The sequence below is a fragment of the Chrysemys picta genome, chromosome 10, assembly GCF_011386835.1.
Source record: "Chrysemys picta bellii isolate R12L10 chromosome 10, ASM1138683v2, whole genome shotgun sequence".
Lineage (NCBI taxonomy): Eukaryota > Metazoa > Chordata > Testudines > Emydidae > Chrysemys > Chrysemys picta.
Genome location: NC_088800.1, coordinates 28,352,376 through 28,369,085, shown reverse-complemented (window position 1 = coordinate 28,369,085; position 16,710 = coordinate 28,352,376). Strand labels below are relative to the sequence as shown.

Sequence of the window (16,710 nt, the reverse complement as noted above, 5' to 3'; positions counted from 1 at the left end):
AAGTAAATATCTAAAAAGCAATGCAGTTTACCAAGGAAAAAAATCAATCCCTCTAAAGCCGTCTCATATGTTAAAACCCTCAGTAAACTTATGTTTTAGAGGAACAAAGGGGTCATCTCCTCAGCAGATACTTCTGCTGCTACCTAAAGAAAACTTCCTGACTGGTAGCACTGAAAACCTCAGATTATGGGTCAGAAGTCATCCTGGGGATCCTTGAATATGAAAGAAGGACAAGGAATTATCAGGCTGAGGCAGATGTCAACCATGATTTGCTCCTATGCAGTGCTACTGATGTCTTGAAGGGCTTCCTACATAAAGCTACAGATGTGGAAAGAGATCCTGTCCTACTTCACCATAGTGGGATTCTGTTTGAAGAATATAGTGATGTTCAAAGATAACTGTCCATGTGATGCTCTTTGCATTGGCCAGTGTGGGTGTGCTTCTGGAAGGAGGGTCTGAAGGGAAACTAGGTGCCCCAGACAGTCAAGTGGGGATGTTTGTGTTTTTTTCTTTTTTTTTATTGTGTCTTTCTGGTGCTGGGTTCCAATCCTAAAGTTACAAGTAAAAATGGCGATCCTATTCTAATCCCTGGATAAAATAAAGGATGTCAGCTGCTGAACCACATGTTCGGTTTCCCCTATATGTCAGACGTGAAAAGTGTCACAACTTTTTGTGAAATGGTTCTGTTGCTTGTGAAGCAACAACAGTGAATTTCACACAATTCTTAAGCAGTGAAATAGGAGCCTCTCCTCTCAAGCTATCTGTAACTATTACAGGTGCAAAGCTATTATGCTGTCCCATCCACAGCTGAGGGGTTATACATGCTCTGTTTCATGCATTGCAGCCTCCAGGCTCCAATAGGCAATAGCTTATGACAGCTGGCTATGTGTCCTGTGAATTGGAGAAGCAGAGCTGCACTCTGACCTTCTTCTCCTGAAATGTCCTGGAGGTGGTTGGGATAGGAATCAGTTTCAACACATTTATATCATCTGAGTTCCCATTCTCTCATCATGGCCACTTTTGAATGGGCACCTGCAGCCAGATTCTAGCCACTTAAACACCTAAACAGCATAGAAGAGCTGGGCCTCTACTCCGCTCTAGCAGTACCAATTAGAGCTGAGCAAATATTAAATTGTTTTGGTTCAGTTGAAAAATAAGCTAGTCAAACTGAAACTGATTTTTTAAAAACTTTTTCTTTTCTTGCGAAAAAGGAACAAAATGTTCAGGTTAAATGCAATGTTTTGTATGTAGTTTTGTAATGAAATGTCTAAACAGTTTGTTGAAAAAGTATTAAAACAAAATGTTTTGATGGTCTGAATTTTTTTTCTGGCTGAAACCATATGCTAAATTTGACCTGAACCATGAAGTTTTGGTGCCTCCCCTATGGAAATTTTTATTTATTTGTCTATTTATTTATTGGTAAATTTGCTACATGCTGGAAAGTAAAATGCCTGGCTCTAGCACAAAGGGGCTGGAATCAGGCAAGAGAACCTGGTTTGTAGAGAGGAAGAACTCCTCTAGGGAAAGGTAAGAACAAAGTGAAAGGAGTCTGGCTCCAGAGGCGAGCTCCTCTCCTACACCCCTGGCATACAGATCTGTTTAATAATGAGCAATTGGGAGAATAGTAATAGGGAGTTTGCAAGAATTTGCAGATATTTATTTTTTCCTTTTAATTTGTCTGGCTGTAAAAGCATGTTTGATGTTTTCTTCATGCTTTGGTGGAAGATAAATATGTATATGAGCTCCTTTTAGTTTAATCTTGTTTCTATTTAAAAATATGTAGAGAGAATAAAATGTACAGACAAGGACATCAGTTTTGAGTACTGAGGCTTTGAGCAAGAAAAATGGAAGCTGGTCTCATGTGAATTCTTTCCTCTGACAGACCTCCTCATTATGTTGTTAAAAGTACTTAAATGTTCATTACACTAGCTGGTAAATAATGAGCTCCAGTTAGCCCTTCTTAGCGGTATCAGGGCTAAATTGATCCGTTGGTAAAGAATGAGACATTAGTCATTGGCGTTCTTAGACGTGTTACCTCCCTCTTTCTCCCACTTCAGTTGGCGTAGGAGTACAGGCCACCTGAATCATGGATTTTATAGTAGCTGGTCGAAAACTGAATGGTCTTGTAGGGAAGGGGTTCTCAGCCCTTTTCTTTTTGAAGCCCCCCCCCCCCCCCAGCATGGTATAAAAACTTCAGGGCCCACCTGTGCCACAACAACTGTTTTTCTGCATATAAAAGCAAGGGCCAGGATTAGGGGCTAGCAAGCAGGGCAGTTGCTTGGGGCCTCATGCCTCAAGGGGACCTGCAAAGCTAAGTTGCTCAGGCTTTGGCTTGGAGCCCTGGACTTTAGCCCCGGGAGGTGGGGCTTCAGCTTTCTGCCCTGGGCCTCAGCAAGTCTAATGCCAGCCCTGCTTGGTGGACCCCCTGAAACCTGCTCGCAGCCCCCCAGTGGGCCCTGGACTCCTGGTTGAGAACCACTGTTGTAAGCAACTCCTTGTCACCCCGCTACCCCATATTTTTAAACCATCTCTCCTGAACAGTGTATTGTAACTATTTCATTTTTGACCCCTGTCTTCTATATAGTTGACTTTATATAACCATCTTGCTTTTTAGTAACCATCTTTTTGAGAGGGAAACATTAAGCAGTTTCTGCATGGCAAGAAAGACTTATTTTTAAAAGTCAGAATGCCCCTCTTAGAAAATCAGACTAATGATTAGTTGCTGGAGCTGTTTCTAAAAGATTGTTCTAGAAATCAAAGCCACTAGTAAAAGTCAAAAAGCAGCAATAAGAAAGGGCAATTAGTGCAGATGAATGCAGAGATGAAGAACAGTTCAGCTAGAAAAAGAATTTCATTTTTTTAAAAAGTAAACTGTAAACCTTTTATCAATGAATAGCATATGATCTGAAGCAATTCTGTCACTGATTCATGCTTGCAACTTGCACCACCATAGTGGATTGTGTAGGCTGAGGCAAAGAGCACTGTAATATTCAGACCTGAACATTATCAGGTCTGTTTTAAAAAAATAAAAATAAAAATAAATGGGTTGTTAACGTAAATTTAGGTTTAACGGATTTGCCAAATTTACACCAATATAAGGGTGGTTAGTGGCCTGGTTTAAAAAACAAAACAGAACAAAAATATGTTCCTCCTTTACTTTACAGTATCTGCCAGGGTCTGAGTATAGTAGTCCAGGACAAAGGAGAGAGAAAGGGGAGACAAAGAAATCTGAACTCAGATCTGCACAAATAGGTTGAGAGGAAGTATTTTTAGCAATAAATGGAATTGTTTCTGGACTTTTACACATTCTGCATTTCTTAAAAGGGTTGGATTTTTCTGTAGATGATTCTACTCTGACTGATGTATGGCATTACTTAGTTAAAATGCATGGAAAATGTAGTTTCAGTGTTTATATTTATTGCATAGTAAAATTGAAAGTTTGTTATTTATAGTAAGTAGTCTACAATTGGCAGCTGCTGTGATATACCAAAAACTAAATTTCTTTAAAGCAACCCTCGTGATTTACTGTACTGAAAACAGCAATTTATTTTAAACGTTAGCGACTTAAAACAGACAGCAAAGGGTTTAATTTTTATCAGTTCTTTTTATTGGCCATATCTTTCATTTGCAGTACGCAATCATTTTTAGTCAGGAGAGGATGCTGATTTTGGTGGTTTGATAGAAATCATGTCATGTTTATACCCTGATAAGCATCTTAAACAATGTCAGTGATCTTCAAGGTACAGTCTCTTCTAAATTAGGATGATTAATCTAGCCATAAGGGGCAGAACTGTTTCCCTACCCCATTTTCTCCCCACTGGACAAAATCTACTTTAGATTGTGGCTCTGGGCATTTGGAAAAGCAGAGGGGCTGTGCCAGAGATCCTCTCTTCACACACAACTTTCCCATTTTCCTCCCTCTTGAGCAAGTAGGCAGGAAGGGATGGGGTGGATTGGGAGTAAGATAGAACCTTGGTTCTGTCACCTCTCTTATCAGCCACTGGAGCTAGATGGCCATGTAGTAGGAGAAGGTGTAAAGGTAGAAGCAAATTACTCCCCATCAAGACACAATATTTCCTGGGGATTCTCCTGGGGTTGGAATGCCTCTGCACTGCCCCCTTGGTTCACAGCTTTACTACAAGGCACAATCTAGCCCAATGTAAGCAAGCATCTTGATTCTCTTTCCGCTCTTCTGTGGTAGATGTATTAATTATGGTCATTGCCAGGAAAATCTCACAATTTAAAAATATTTAGACTATGGTTTTCCATAACATCTGAAAGTTAGTATAAGCCATGCTAAGACTTCTCAATTTGTAGTTGGACACCTCAAAAAGTAGCCTGATTTTCAGAAGTAGTGATCTACTTTAAAAAGAAGAACAGGAGGACTTGTGGCACCTTAGAGACTAACAAATTTATTAGAGCATAAGCTTTCGTGGACTATAGCCCACTTCTTCGGATGCATATAGAATGGAACATATATTGAGGAGATATATATACACACATACAGAGAGCATAGTGATCTCACAACAGCTCTTGGTTGACCTCACTAGGAGCTCTTAAACACTTGAAAATCTGATCACAGTTAAGACCCTGACTTAGGCTTCTTGAAAATCTGGGCCTTTAAAATTTCCTTCTGCAAGCTGTGGGAAAAGTTTTCATGATGATGGCATACTAAGAATGGAGCAGGCACTAAATGGTTCTAATTTTAAATTACAATCTCCCTTTTAGGTTCATTGTTTCATGGACTACACTCAGGAAAATAGAGTGTAGGTTACTAATGGTACCCCCTCGACCCAGGTTCATCACTCAGTGACAATAACATTCTATTTGTCCTGGGAAGGAATTTGCATTCAAACAACATCCTGTGCTTCAAAGGGAGTGAAATGGAATACAAGTGCCCTACCTATGGAAACCACACTGGTATTGGGTAAATGCCTGTGAACCTTATCTCCCGGGTACAAAGCAGCTGGATTTCTATACATTATACTTAAGGAAAACTCTACATTTTCTGCTTGTTCAGGATGTCTGCAAATTCCAAAGGTAAGAAACACGTCTTGATATTTGATGTTTTTAATTACAGTTGCTGTTTTTTGAGCTCGCAAAAGTTGCTTTTTGCATAATCCAAGACCAGTTTGTCTCACATTCTGCATAAATTCCTCATTGTGTTCTGCCACCAAGCACTGTTTGACAAAAATCAGTTCTTACTGGAAAAAAAACTAACTTGTGAGGCTGCAAAATATTTCAGCGATGCCACTGGATTACTTAAAATTGCATGCTATATATATTTAAAAAAATAATAATAATGAAAAAAGGGCATGGTACATTTCCTTGACCAGGAAATACAGGAGGATTAGCAAATGTACTGTACAAATGGAAATTCTTAAAAATGCTGTTCTGAAAAATGTCAACTAAACTCTAGATGCAATGCAATCGGGTCAGCTTTAGCTCTCTCTGCTAATGACCATTTTATACCATTAGTTCTTTGGGTTAAATATATGTAAGGTGTATAAACTTTCAACTTTGGAAAATCAGGGGCCAAATTCTCTGGTGCAGTACAGATTCTGCTGATAGGGCCAGGCATATCCAGCCCTGTGAGTATATCCTTAGTGCAAAAAGGATCCTCCAAAAACATGGAGACAATGGAAATTTCTTATGCTGACAAAACTGAGGGAAGCAGTGTAAGGGATGTGGCTGGCAGAAAAGGGCTGTGGCTTGAATGTTCCTATGCTTTGCAAATACCTGAGTATGGTTTGGGGCACCTGGTAATAAATAGGGACACTAGCAGCTGGCATGAGTTAGAACATCCTGTGGCTACTATAATTTATGCTGGAGGACCATCCCTGCACTGAGCTTGACAGCACCCTTGTATCACTCCAGCCTCCAACCTGTACTATGTGCAGTTTGGTTGGATTGTAGAATCTGGCCCATATTTATTTTAATAGAAGCTATTTCAGGGATTTTTAACAGGCTTATTTCTTTAAAACTTGGAATTTCAGAGAGGGTAATTTTGATTGCATAGAAATCTATTGAATGAATCCCTTAATCCAAAATTCAGTGAAAGGCAGACTTGCTTCAGACAGACAAACGGTGAAAAGTATTGAGTGCTGGGAGCTGAGAGTTAAAAGCATGAAGAAATGACACATTTCTCATGTTGCTGCAACTAACAATAGGCACATTACTGTTGTTCCCTAAACGCTTATCTATCTATTGCCAAGGCTTAACCTACTCAAAGGGAATGGGCATAGGAGCCTCAAATGACAAAAGGAATCATTTAACATGACAAAACTCCCTTTTAAACTACAAAATAAAAATGGGGATCAAAAGAGAATATATCTTCAGAGGAGATAAGGGTAATGAAAAATGTCACCCTAGTAAGGGAACTATGTAAAATACAAATGTTTTAAAGACAGAATAAATGTGTTGATCTAACAACCACAAATGCATACATTCAAAACATTTACTATCTTGATAGACAGATTTTTGTTTCTAATATGCTGTGCAACAGCAGCAAAATCAGACCTACAAAAACTGGTAGTAAATTCCACTGAGATTATTTCCCTCCCCACCTCCAAGATCTAATGTAAGGTAAGACTGGGCAATGAAATAAAACCTGGTTGGACTGAGGTTGGAGAAGGAAGGGGGCATGAATAACAGATCTTTCTATTAACACTGCTTTCTCTGGCAGAAATATCATGTCTAGCGAAAGGTGATAATTTGCACGTGTGAAGATACATTTATACTAATTTTCTTCAGTGTTAAGATGATTAATGTGAAACTTTCCTCTTACATGTCTAAAGTTACCTGTGACCTAGTTCTCTAAATAAAATAAACCTACACAACTCGCATATGGAATTTTTTTGATCAAATAGTTGCAATATATTTTGTAAGCATCCTCCAGACCAAGTAGTACTTGCAGAAATTGTTTATAATAACTTCAAGTAATTCATCATAGTGGACAATGTACGAACAGAAAGAAGTGATATTCCTTGATTAAATTATTCATTTTGAAATACTTCTTTGTCTCCAGACATGACATCTCTGTTTTTCAAAGGACATTCTGACAACTTCCTTCCAGTTGACAGCAATAGATCTGCAGCTCTTGACAGTGAAACTGTGCTTTTGTTGCTTGTTGGTCAGTTCAATTGCAGCTAATTTTTTTTTAAACTTCCTTGTGTAGTTAATGCCATTTACTGGCAAATGCCCACCACTGACCGAAAGTTTAAAACCTCATGCAAAGAGGAAAGGGTTATGGTGCATTTGTTTGTTGCTGCTATTGTGTATTGGATCTGCTATTCTACTAGTTTGGTTTTCAGAGCAATGGGAGGTTATTTCTGTAAGGGAAATAACTAGCTATGAACAAGAGGAAGGGTGGATTTGTGATTAAGACACTGGACTGGGACTCAGGAGATCCCAGCCCTGCCACAAACTGTAGGTGTGATCCTGGGCAAGTCCCTTACCTTCTCCATGCTAGGTTTCAGAGTAGCAGCCGTGTTAGTCTGTATCCGCAAAAAGAACAGGAGTACTTGTGGCACCTTAGAGACTAACAAATTTATTAGAGCATAAGCTTTCGTGGACTACAGCTCACTTCTCCATGCTGTTTCCATTTCCCAGATGTAAAACCGCTTTTTCTACCTCAACTGTTTAAATGGCAAAGGGCAGAGAATTTGTCTAATAAGATGGGGGCCTGATGTCAGTAGGAGCCCCAGTTGCACTTCTAACTTTAAAAAAAAATCTTGTTTGTGAAATGAAAGCTGCTATTCTGCGGAAAACAGCATAAAAATAGCCAACATGAAATGGTGGGATCCAGGGATGCTTCACACCTTCGAGTTTTTATGGGCTCTGCTTGTTGGGCAACTAAAGTGATGGATAAAATAATGAGGAAAAACCCTCCCAGTATTTTCTCCTGTGTTGTGCCTCGCTTCTCAACACTTCTGAAGGTTTCATTGTTTGTTTGTTTGTTTGTTTGTTTGTTTGTTTGTTTGTTTGTTTGTTTGTTTGTTTGTTTGTTTGTTTGTTGTGTATAAAGGGCATATTTAATTACCTTTATGGAGAAAAGCACTAAATGGGATGTGTCAGCAGAATGTCTAGTGAGTGACAGGTGGTAATGCCTTTGAAATCTTACCACAGTTTTCTAGGTTTGACTCTAAGAAGAGAATTCTTTCTGATATGGAAATTGGATTTTGACTTCAATGTTCTGCTCTCCCTCTTATGTATGGAATCCCCAGTGAAGTCAATGAAAGGTCTGTGCCTGCAGAGAGGACAATATTTAAATCTTAATCCAGTCTAACGATTTGAAAGGTGACTTTTCCCCTAATGCATCACATCATTTTATGTAGGATAAAACTTGTCCCCTGCACCAAGCCCAAATAACCAGAGTCTGACCAATGTGTGGACACCTCAAATCTTCCCACCTCCATCCTCCCATAGCAGAATAGTACCAGTTCCATTGTAGTAGACTAACTACAGTCATGGAAGAAGGGTCCGGATTTTCCCTTATGTAGTCTATTATTCTGTCATAAATACAGATCCTTTTTCTGCTCCATCTACATTTGTATGTCTTCTCTTATTTCAGGTTTGCATCCAAGACCAAATTATTTCCTGGTATAACTCCAATAACTTCAGAGGTTGTTACTCTTAGGATGAATTGAGTCAAAGCACTTAGGTTTTCCTGATTTCAAGTCAACACAACTGCTATAAAATATACCTTTAATTAGTAGTATTTTACTGTCCTTCCATATATGCACCTCCCATTGAAACCAAAGGGGGGGCCTTCCATTCAAGGAGATTACATGATTACACTATATTTGTATAACTAGAGCTGCTGTCTTTGCTTTCAGTTTACTTTTTCTGTCAAAAGCCTGCTAACTCCCCTCCATCCAACTAAATTTGGTAAAAATTTAACCAGTTTATTTTTTTGCTGCACTTGGGAACTGAAGTCCTTTCATTAACGTCAATGGGTATTAAATAAGAAATTTGATGATTTCCTCTCATACAGTAGGGTTACCATATTTTAAGTGTCCAAAAAGAGGACACTCCACGGGCCCCGGCCCCGCCCCAACTCGACCCTAGCCCCGCCCCTTCCCTGGCCCCGCCCCAACTCCGCTGCTTCCCGCGAACATTTGATTCGGGGGAAGCCTGAAGCAGGCAGGCAGCAGGTAAGCTGGGGCTGGGGGGCGCGAGGAGGCGGCCCTGGCCCCCGGCCGAGCACCGCCGGCCCTTTGCTCCCTATTTTCCCGGACATGTCCGGCTTTTTGGGATTTCCTCCCGGATGGGGATTTGAGGCCCCAAAAGCCGGACATGTCCGGGAAAATCCGGATGTATGGTAACCCTATCTTACAGATCCTGAATCCTAGACAATTTGCATGGACTCCTTGCATCCTGGGACTAGCACTAAAGAATGATGGAAATGCTTGCAAAATTAGGTTCAATGGCTATTTATTTGTGGAAAAATATTTCACATGTACTTTAGGTCATTAATGCTAAAAGTCACAGGCTAGCAAATCACTTCAGTTTAGAAAATCAATTCTATTATGCCTGTAATTTAGTTGAAATCATTTTTGCAAACTGGAGAGGCCTACATAATCTGTGACTAGCTATGAGCTAAGCACATCAAAAGTTCCTTCTATATTCAACCTATCCAGATTCATTGTAACAAACTGGGAACATGGTACTAGTAAGATGAATTCATGTTTATATAGAAAGAGCAAAATATGAAATACTGCAACTTTTACCAAAGGTACAGGTTTGTACTTCCTTTCACACCATTCAATTTCTGCTAATGTCAGTAAGAACAAATCAGCATTTAGTAGATGAAAAGTAACACATTTCAGTTAAAGACCATAAAATCATGACAAGGTAGACGGAAAAGAAAATGATCCTGCTGATGTTGCATAACAAAAATCAGATATCGGGATCATATTTTTGAAAAGCTTTTCACTTAGCATTAAAAAAGGATACCACTGCATTTTTTTAGTACAGTACATTTGCAGAGAGATATTAGTGAATCTTTTGTTTCGGGATCAAACTTTGTTTTTAATGCTGACTAAAAGGCTTGAACTAATTTTAAAACCAATCCAGAATATGGGGACCATTTTTCATTAAAAATATAGGTACATGATCTGCTTTTATTACAGTATTTTTATTGCAACTCCAAAGGTAGAGTAGAGACTATAAGTTGTTTACATCCAATGTAGACTTTGCTATCAGATCGCTACTCATCTGCGTGATCACTTATCAAGCACCTGATAGAAAAATAAAGCAAGTTCCACTCATAAGTACAGCAGCATTTCTCTGTCTGATAGATTAGATGGTACATGTGCCAAGGAAAGACAGGATGCATCTTGGAAACAGTATACTCCATTAGTCTGAAGTCTAAATGTGAATAAGACAAATGTGTTCTGGAGTAATTAAGTTTTTTAGTGGATAGGAGCTGATGCAGGGGTTATTTGATTTGAAAAGATGGAATAGCCTTACTTTCTCTGTTTTCATAGGACCTGTGGGGTGGTAAGGAAGAATGGGGACAAGAGAACGTAGCCTCACACTTTTTAAATCTGGGCACCTAAAATTAGGCACACAATAAGTGGTGTTCCACCCCACCCCCGTCTCCCTAGAGTTGCTTAGCACCCACAATTACCATTAATTATAAATGCAAGCTCATTAAGGCAGGGAAGCATAGGGGTAGTTTGACTTTTATATTTGTGGGGGCAGCTCCAGCCAGGCTTGCAGTTTTGGGGGGGCAATGCCCACCCCCCCAAACTACACCCAAGCAGGGAAGGGTTTGCATTTCAGCAGAAAACCAAGCCCCATGTTTAGATGGCTAAATATGGATGTTACCTACAACTGAGCTTTAGAGCCACAGGCCAGAATTTTATTTGCTGAAGCTTTGTATTTGAATTTCACCTTCTAGTTGAGCATTGATATTAAGCAAAATTCATTTGTTTTTTTTTTAAATGTTAAACACTGATGTAAGCACTAGCTGCTCAAATTGAAGTATTGTGCTTAATGGCCCCATGTCATCTTGCAGTGATTTAGTACATCTGACAGTCAGATTTTACTGTCTTGTTACTGTGTGCTTTTGAAATGTGATGTACAGCAGATAATGAATGGTGTGTTACATGAATGATGCCTACAAAAAGAGAAATACCAAGCCATTTTCATTTATAACACACTATTTCAAATTATATGGCATTGGTGATGGGGTAATAGTCTAATCTTATGCTAAATATTCAGTGTGGGGTTATATACATTTACTTTATGATATGTATCGAAGTAACTGAAACTGCTTCAGGACTTTCCAGCAAACAGTGCACCAGAATGGTTCATAGATTTTTAAAGCCAGAAAGTACCCTTATGATTCCGATCTCTTGCATAATACAGTCCATAGACCCTCACCCAGTAATTTCTGCATCAAGCCCAGGATAACACCAGATTTTCTCAAAAGCAGAGTGAACTGTGTACAGTTATCATCCAACAAATTAACCAATCCTCTACCTCATTTTCTTTATTCATATTGAGTCTACTATATGGTGTTATGATAGTTCCCCAATTGCAAGACGTCACCAGGAGAGAAGTATTCTGAGATCTATGAAAAACCAAGTATGTTACAGGATTGTAGATATGCACTGAACTTGGAAAAAGACCCTCCCTTTTTTCTTTTTTTTTTAAATCTGGTGACAGTGACTGATGCGCATACTATATGATAAAGGACAATCTAGCTATGATCAGGTAAACACAGTTCATAGATATGGGTATATAATGTGTCAACATCAAATATCACTAGATTGCAATGGTAGTCTACTAGCTACACCTGTCCGATGACTAGTGTATTTTCTGTCTGTCATATAGTTCCCTCGACACCCTGTCCCATTCTGTAGCCTATCTGAAAAGTTTTTAGTGATCACTTGGTTTTTGATAAGAGGCACTGAACGTTCATTCATCTAAATGCAATAATCTCTGCCTGCTTGGGATCTGATGTTCAAAATACCATGATGATTTCTTAGGCCTATCTCCCTCCAACGATTATTTTATTCATAGACTGAATTAACCTTCTTTTAGGTCTCAGTCACAAGAATTCTGCATGCTCTGGGACAGCACAAATTATGATTCTGACAACACAAATCAGGCTTCTAGACCGGAGTTCACTTACAAAGGGATTTATTACAGCAAACTACCTGTATTATGTAGCTAACATCTCCTACTTCTGCCCTTAAATATGCTTTGTTTTCTTGATTTTGCTTTATATATAGATTGGTTCACAGTTAACAAGCCTTATTCAAGGTATGAAGTAATGGCAAAATATTATCTTGTAAACTGTGGCTGTGCTACGAGGAAAGAGGCCTTGTACCCAGTACTAGACTCATGCAGCAGCTGGACAGATGTTCCAGCTTAGTGCTCTCTTGAATGGGGTGGGAGAGTAATTAATGGGTGGCATCATATCCCCAAATAGGCAGATTATGTTTAGGCCCCTCCCTTCTGCACATATGCTGCCTTTGTCAACGGGTAGGCAGAGTGCACTTGTTGAAAAAAAGAGCAGGAGATGGAGCTGTGAAGCAGACTTTCTCCAGACCCATCCTGACTTCTTTGTTAGGGAATTTACAAATGGTGGGACTACTTTTTGTTAACACTGGTTCAGCTCCACTGGGGTTAATAGCACTGGGAGCCCTAGTGCAGATTAACTAGTGTTAACCATGGTAGGAGTTTTTGGTTTTTGAAATATTTCTCTTGTGTGACAGGGATATTATATTTATTCAATTTTATTTTACAGGTTTATATTCACTCATTCTTTGAGGGCTAGCAGTAAGTCTTTTTTAAAAAGTGAGCTTGAAGGAGGGTCATAAAGAAAGGGAGGCAGTAAACTGGATTAGTTCATGGAGGAGTTTCTAGCCATAGGGAGCAGCATGGAAGAATATATGGACAGAAGTATGGGTGAAGGACACAAAGCTATGGTAAGACTAGCCATGCCACTTGTGTGACCCAAAATGGACAAGAGGGTAATGGAAAAAGGTGAGAGCAGAAAGGTAAGTAGGACTTAAGTTGTGCCAATCATTGAAGCAGGAGCAAGCACATAAATTTGATGTGAAAGGTCTGACGAAGAGTGTGAAGGGATGGAGCAGCTAAGGGATAGGCAAGGTAGGCTGTATCAATGGCTGCGTTTCCCCCCATCTTGAAGGTGGCTGAGGAGACTTGAGAGAAAAATGAGGAAGAGGCTTCAGTAATTGAGGTGAGAAATGACCAGGGCCTGGTCAAAGAGTCTTGGCAATGGAAACACAGAGATCCAGTTAGATTCTGGAGATATTTTGGAGGGAAAACCCAGCAGAATTGAGTGATAACTGTGTGGAGAGATGAATAACCCCATGGAAGGGGATTACTGAATAAACTTGAAGTAACTGAAATGGAACCATTGATGCTTCCAAAAGCCTTCTCTGCCCAGATTGGAGTACAGAATGCAGATACTTTAGAAGTCTCTTGGTTTTATCTGCTGAGAACTTCCTTTTGTGGAAACTCACCTGGTCAGGGTGAATCAGGTATAATGGGCATTTTCCCAGATGGGTTGCTAAGCCCCTGGAAATAATTTTATTATTCTTCACCCTTGAGGTATGAGCAAGTTGGACATATAACCTTGGCAATCAAAGCACAGGCTTTCATTTCCTGTACAGATCCAAAATACATGTGCCTGCCAGTAACTGGATTGTCAGCTAAAGTGTTTGTCTGCTTAACATACATAACAGCAGCTCAGGAATCTGACAATGAAGCATTTAAAAAAAAACTCTGCAGGGAAGTCACTTTACCTACACAAAGGATAGCTATAGCATTGCTAATCTCCTGGAGGGTGATGGGATTATTTAAATCCTCTTTGTCAGTCTGCTCAATGTTAGGCAGTGGTGATCCTATGAAAGAGCTTTTGATTTCCTGTAGACCGGAAGAGACAGATGATGTGAAAATGTCTTTCTAAAGAGTGTGGAAGACCTAAGCAATACCCCAGGAGCTAGCTAGAAAACTGCTATGATTGTACTTGATGGCTGTGATACAGGAAGATGCTTCTGGTTTTATTTCTTTTTCAAGACAGTAGTACAGGGGCTACTTGCTCCTTTCACTTCCCAATGCACTGCTCTTAAGCCGCACAAAGCAAATTCTGCTTTTAACAATTATCCAGTTTAAATTTGTCTCTTCAGTAGAAAATCAGAATGTGGATGGATTCTTTTTCTAGAGCTTTAATTTTTGTGTCTCATGTCAGTTTTCACCAATCATTCCATCCCCCTTTTAGGAAGTTGATATGGTTCCAGGGTGAGCTGTACCATTTGGCTTTGTCTCCCCGTTGCCACCCATTCCAAGGGACAGGCTCACACTTGTATGTCTATTTGTGGAACCCCGCAGTTCACTCCCACTCTGAGAATGGGGTCCCCAAGTTACAGAACCCCTGTTCACCAACAGTGTCCTCAGAGGTCCAACTGGGTTTTTGGTCCTGCTATCAACTCGCCAGTGACCAGTGTGAATATACAGTGACTGAGGAAAGCTTGTTCAAAAGAAAGTCTTATTTATCAATAAGAACATAACCAACAGAGAGGAAAAGAGTTAAAACAATAAAAGGCCTTGTCACGGCCCCTGAGTAGGCTGTCCCCCTGATACCCTTTTCGAGCCACCTGAGTGCACCCTTATCAAGTGTCGGGCCCATGTCTTCCCTTCTCTTTGAGATAGGATGTGAAATCCAGCCACTCTGATTAGGTCTCTGGATTACAGCCTGCTTCTGTTTAGTGTCATAAATAGTCCTCACATCTGTCAAATTCCCTCTGCTGACAAGGAGAAGGGGATCTAGCTTTCAGACAGACCTGAGTTTGGGAGAATAGTTTGTACATCACCTAGCAGAATTGGGTGTTGGTCCCTGACTGGGTCTCCAAGGTTACGTGGTAATTTACATAATTAATAATAAAACAAATATCCTCTTCCAAATACATTCATAGGTAAATTCTGCTCAGGTTGCAAGAATGGGTCAGAAAGGAAGTGTGCTCTACATAAATGTGTATATCTTAGTAATAAAAAATTATATATTGCTTTCAGCTGGAGCTGTATTAATGAAGACAGAAATCTATTCACCTTCCAGAAAAATTAATAATGGAAACAGGTCTGTTTCCTTATAGAAATGGAGAAAATATTTGGGACTGAAAGACAAGCATGTGCTCATCTGCAATGATGGGTCTGGACTCATTTCAGAATACACTAAGGAAATTATGTGATATTTTCTATTCTGCCTGACACTAATGGTTTGTAGTAGATACATCATCTGAATTGTCACTTTGCTTTACTGTGAATCACTTCAACACAATCGTATGTTTCAAAAAGTGAACAAATTTGGGTCTCTCTCTCCCATCCCTTTGGATAGAATATCATTATTTGTCAAAGTGGAAATGCTCTACTTTCCTACTTCTCCTCAAGGTGATGCAATATAGTCCAATATGAAATGGGACTTCCCCTGAAGTTTGAAACTAGATCCCATTAAAAAAAAAATGGGGGGGGGCGAGGCCTGAAATCAGTTCAATTCTCATACCTATGCTCTTAGGCAAATTGTCCTCTCATATTACACTAGTGTAAATCAAAGGGGCTACTCCATTTTCTCACCAGTATCAATTGGTCCTCTGCAGGGCCAGCTCCAGCTTTTTTGCTGCCCCAAGCGGCGAGGGGGAAAAAAAAAAAAGAGAGAAAAAAGAGAAACCCAATTGAGCTGCTGCCGAAGTACTGACGAAGAGGAGGAGAGGGACTGAACGACCCACCGCTGAATTGCTGCCGCAGACCCGGACGTGCCACCCCAATAACGGATGCGCTTTCTATTGGCCGCCCCAGGCACCTGCTTCCTTTGCTGGTGCCTGGAGCCGACCCTGGTCCTCTGTAATGTGTATTTTTGTTTTTTTTCTTTTTGTTTGTTTCTTTAGGGACTTCTTAAAACTTCCTAGGGAAAGTAATTGGTAAGACGATTGTGACCCCATAGTTTGTATCTCCCTCTGGACCCTGGAAGTGCTACTTGGGTAATTATTTAATGCTTGCTGCATTTCCAAGTTATTATAATGCCTTTTCTGCCTAATGTTAACCATATGTGTTCTGATTGTTTTATTCTTTTGAATTACAGCATTTTGTAATCTGTTAATATAATTCTTCTTTTGCGTACATGTCAGAAGTATTCTTTCCTTTTGGCTATGAAAATAATTGAACCACAATAATAACCCCTGATGGCTCCTCCTTATATGAGAGGACTGCATAAATTTAAGACTTGGAAATACTCCTGGCCTTGAGTGAGTAATCCAGCACCTCCAATTCAGGAGCTATAGCATAATACAACTTGCATCCAGTGAAAAGAAACTCCAATGCTTAAAATTTATATGAATCAACCTTGATACAGAAAACAATGTGAAATCATGCAGCCTTTAATTAAAGTTTTGAAGAAACTGAAATTCATAATAGTATGAATTATAAAGGAGCAGTTTTATTTGAAAAATCAAGGCCAATTGTGGCAGCTAATAAATTCCCAGAAGATTAAAACCACTGCCGAGAGACAAAGTGGCTGAAGTAGTAGACTGATTATGTAGCAGTGCATCTTAAAGTACTGCCCAAAAGAAAATAATTCCCCCAAAGCTTTAAGTGCTGAACTGCAAAACTCCATAGAAATAGAGATTTTGCAGCCTGCTGTAGCTTCCATTCAACTTTAAAATGATTTTTTTCTTT

At 39.7% G+C, this 16,710-nt stretch overlaps 1 long non-coding RNA gene across 2 annotated transcripts in view; it reads left to right on the top strand.

Annotated features, from left to right (window-relative positions):
* LOC122174056 (uncharacterized) overlaps window positions 1–15,729 on the top strand; it is an 86,332-nt gene extending 70,603 nt beyond the window's left edge. For both annotated transcript variants that reach the window (XR_006175344.2, XR_006175345.2), the window contains 2 exons: window positions 4,729–5,040; window positions 15,636–15,729. This is a non-coding gene — a long non-coding RNA (uncharacterized LOC122174056). The remainder of the gene's footprint in view (window positions 1–4,728; window positions 5,041–15,635) is intronic.
* The last annotated feature ends 981 nt before the right edge of the window (window positions 15,730–16,710 follow it).